The sequence below is a fragment of the Saccostrea cucullata genome, unplaced genomic scaffold (genome assembly GCF_032062105.1).
Source record: "Saccostrea cucullata isolate Sc308-1 unplaced genomic scaffold, CSIRO_AGI_Scuc_v1 ctg2443, whole genome shotgun sequence".
In the NCBI taxonomy this organism is placed as follows: Eukaryota; Metazoa; Mollusca; class Bivalvia; order Ostreida; family Ostreidae; genus Saccostrea; species Saccostrea cuccullata.
In genome coordinates, this window is record NW_026918477.1 from 130875 (window position 1) to 135577 (window position 4703).

General features: G+C 34.4%; 1 pseudogene; it reads left to right on the plus strand.

The window, feature by feature from the left end:
* Window positions 1-685: 685 nt before the first annotated feature.
* Window positions 686-1292, plus strand: LOC134266795 (uncharacterized; annotated as a pseudogene).
* Window positions 1293-4703: the final 3411 nt, after the last annotated feature.

Below are 4703 nucleotides of genomic sequence, written 5' to 3' on the forward strand. Positions count from 1 at the left end.
TCATTTTATAATGCGCAAAAGTCACGTCCCAGGTAAAACTGAAAGATTTTCAAGCTGTAAATGCCTTAAAACTAATAAAATAATCCACATTAAGACGAAAATTCAACTCATTTCTCCACCGTCCTTTCCTCGCTTCATATTTTTGTTAACTATCAGAAGTTAGCGCAGTTCGAACCCGATCTAAATCAAGCGATTACGAAAAATATTCAAAATGCCATAATTCTGTCAAAAATCAATGAAGCAAAAAGAAATTCAAACTTGATCTTTAACTTATTAAGATACACTCACATTCCAAAATTCAGCTCAATATCTGCAAGCGTTTAGAAAAAAAGTGTGGAAAACCAAGTGGGACAGACTGACGGGGACAGACAGACAGACGGACGGACGCAGAGGAAACCTATAGTCCCCCCGGTTTCACCGGTAGGGGACTAATAAACATGTATGCAATTAGCGAAGTATCTAAAATATCATCACATCTAATATAAAAAAAAAATATATTAATTACCTGAAAAGGAGGACGAGACAATGTAAAAACAAACGACGTTTATTGGCTCCGACTTTTGAATACAAAAATTAAGTCTTACCAGGAATCTCCGACAATCATCCAACCGTGCTATATTGTTACAGTGGTACCAATGAAAATAATTGAACCCCCTTAGTATCACACTCTCCCAAAACCAATTAAATGTCGTCTCGACATTTGACAAATACCATTCAAATAGTCATTCAAAAAAAGTATGTTACCATTTCATATGCCTCCGATACCATACAGCTATGTGCTTGGGATAAACATATAAAACAAATTCAACTTGCGAAGAATTACACCCTTGCAATGTCTCAGAAATTTTGATAACATAAAATCACTCACAACATGTCCTGACACTGTAATTCAAGAAATTACAGATATTGGGGAGATCAACAATGCAGTTGTTTAGTCGGTCAGTGTTATTGAAACTATATTGGTGGATTCTGTTTCTTATGTCTCACTGACCCTTTGCGGAGTGTGCAGCAAAGACGTCGGAACTGTTAATCCAAATTTATACAGTAAAATGCAAAGTATGCAACTGCGACAAAGAACATCAAACATGACAAGTTCCATGAAAGTGAAAGTTAATGGCAAGTTCCCTGGTAATCCAGCGGCATCCAAATTTTCCATCTCGAATGGGATACTAAACAAATTTTGTGACACTAGCCAATTACAGAACCATGAAGATTATTTCCTCTTAAAAAAAAAAAAAGTTGAGATGACTCCATCAAAGGGACAAATTTTGGCAATTATTGAGGCTTTGTAAATTTTGCAGTTAATTAAGACAGTTGATTGTTCCTGGCTAGAACATTATTGTCGGTAAATATCATCCGATTAATTTTTACACTACAGTGAACAGTTGATACCGTTCTGTGTAGTGCTTCTACAAGTTAAATTGTTCATATAGAAGGCACAACCTAAAATTACAATATTTTATAAGGTTAAATAACCCTTTTTTATAGTATTATTGTTCAACTAGTTGAAAACTTTTTTTTACCTCTAAAATTTTTTCATACCTTAGAAAAAGGTTGTTCATACAGTAAAATTAATTTCGTTCTAGCTTTACTGGTCAGAGATCAGAAAGGATAGCTTATGTCATTGTAAGGTGTCTATTGTCCATCCGTCTGTATAGCTGTCTGTATATTATTTTTCAAAATGCTACTTGATTTATTAGTCCCCTACCGGTGAAACCGGAGGGGACTATAGGTTTCCTCTGCGTCTGTCCGTCCGTCCGTCTGTCCGTCCCCGTCAGTCTGTCCCACTTGGTTTTCCACACTTTTTTTCTAAACGCTTGCAGATATTGAGCTGAATTTTGGTATGCGAGTGTATCTTAATGAGTTACAGATCAAGTTTGAATTTCGTTTCGCTTCATTGATTTTTGACAGAATTATAGCATTTTGAATATTTTTTATTCCCACTTGGTTTTCCGCACTTTTTTTCTAAACGCTTGCAGATATTGAGCTGAATTTTGGTACGTGAGTGTATCTTAATAAATTACAGATCAAGTTTGAATTTCGTTTCGCTTCATTGATTTCTGACAGAATTATGGCATTTTGAATATTTTTCATAATCGCTTAATTAAGATCGGGTTCGAACTGCGCTAACTTCCGATTGTCGACAAAAATAGGAAGCGAGGAAAAGACGATGGATAAATGAGTTGAATTGTCGTCTTAATGTTTATTATTTTATTAGATTTAAGGCATTTACAACTTGCAAATCTTTCAGTTTAACCTTGGACATGACTTTTGCACATTAAAAAATGACATCCTGAAGAAAAGGGGGAACCCGGTAGGGGACATGTATTGCTTATGCAATACTCTCAGAATGCTTGTTGCATCAGTTTTTGATTTCACTGAATGGTGTTGCCATGATAACTAAAAATAGAATTTTTGTAATTGTAAGAATTCCCTTAGAATATCACTCCTCCCACATTTTTTTAAGTTCATTATAACTTGGCACTCAAGTAAACTATACTAATAAAAATATTATAGAGCATCGTTTTTTAGCTCTACTGGTCAGAGACCAGAAGAGCTTATGCAATAGTAATGCGTCCGTCATCCGTCCGTCTGTCTGTCCGTCTGTCTGTCCGTCTGTCTGTCTGTCTGTAAACAATTTTTCAAAATGCTACTCCTACTACAGTTTTGGTCTGATTTCAATATAACTTGGCATACAAGTAAACTTCACTAAGATACATAATTCTGTGTATCGATATTTGATTTCAATGAACGGTTTTGCCGTTGTTACTAAGAATAGAAATTTCTGTGAAATTCTTTCAAAATGCTACTCCCCCTATAGTTTTGGTCTGATTTCAGTATAACTTGGCACACAAGTAGACTACACTAAGATACATAGTTCTGTGTATCGATATTTGATTTCAATGAACGGTTTTGCCGTTGTTACTAAGAATAGAAATTTCTGTGAAATTCTTTCAAAATGCTACTCCTCTTATAGTTTTGGTCTGATTTCAGTATAACTTGGTACACAAGTAGACTACACTAAGATACATAATTCTATGTATCGGTTTTTGATTTCGATGAACGGTGTTGCCGTTGTTACTAAAAATAGAAATTTCTGTGAAATTCCTTTAAATCGCTACTCCTTCCACAGTTTTGGTCTGATTTCAGTATAACTTGGCACACAAGTAGACTACACTAAGATAAATAATTCTGTGTATCGGTTTTTGATTTCGATGACCGGTGTTGCCGTTGTTACTAAAAATAGAAATTTCTGTGAAATGCTTTCAAAATGCTACTCCTCCTACAGTTTTTGTCTGATTTCAGTATAACTTGGCACACAAGTAGACTACACTAAGATACATAAAATAGTGCATTGATTTTTGATTTCGATGAAAGGTGTTGCCGTTGTTACTAAAAATAGAAATTTCTGTTAAAAACTCTCAAGATGCTTCTCCAAATAACAGTTTTTGTCTGGTTATAATATAATGTGGCATGCAAGTAGACTACACTAAGAACATAAAGAGACTTAATCAAGGATCATTATTCTATTTATTGCTGTTGAAAAGTTTCAATTTCTAACTGCTTAATTACTTTTCTCTTCCTTTGCTATAAGTACAAACCAGTAGAGCTTCAGTCTCAACAGAGACTTCTGGTTTTTTATTTTGATCAGAGGTCTTGCCAGAGTTACTAAAATAAGAAATTACTATGAAATCCCTCTAAAACGCAACCCAACTCTCTACGCAGCACTGTTAAGGTCGCCTATATGAAAATAGTGTAAATTTATAATTAAAAAAAGGTACATTTACCAACACTCCTATATGACAGTAATACGATCCATAAGATTATGGAAAGCATTTCATCAAATTCGGCATATTCTACAGTTTCAGTAATGACGCAAGTATTTACCATGTCACGTGTCTATCACGTGGTATTCATATTTATATCCGTTTAATTGGGTCACCAACAAATTTCAGTTTCGCAAGGGCATACCCTTCCTCTACCAAGATTTAAATTATATAAATAACAACATCAGAACGGCCTTAACTCGAAAATTGCTGCTGATTTATATGCTTTATAACATTTGTATCATAAAACTTGCGAAGTTTATACATACATACTACTGCATGCAGGGTAGTCCCGTGTTCCTCGTACAATTCTTTCTTTCAGACAGATAATCAAATAATCCAGCAGCACTTTTCAAAAAGACCTTGGTTTTTTCTTCCTAATGTAAAAATATCATATATATCCATGAAGGGTATGCCCTTGCGAAAACGCGTTCAAATGTAATGCCTGCGTTTACTCTGTTGTATGTCGACTTTCAAACGCAGTGGTGATTGCGACTTTTTCTATGGGCAGATAACTCGTTTTAGACTCAACAAAGCGGCAAAAAATGAAAACTAAGTATTTTCTTCCAAATTCTTCAAAATCTTGCAAACTAACTCGATTGATTCATTAAAACACACCAAGAAAACTTTGTTCAAACCTTTTGTTTTATTTTCAGATTCCACGATTCCTCTCATCATATAATAACAACAAAACAAGGGCATGCTGAAGCTGAACTTTATTTCTAGAACTGTCACAGAGCAAGCACCAAGACAGAGGAATGTTTTTTTGTACATGTTCATTACAAAAATAAAATTTCCTATGTTTTAATAAAGTTGTTAATTTTATTACTATACAATGAACTCTTTAATGAAATAGGAAAAATAAAGGGCGTTGTG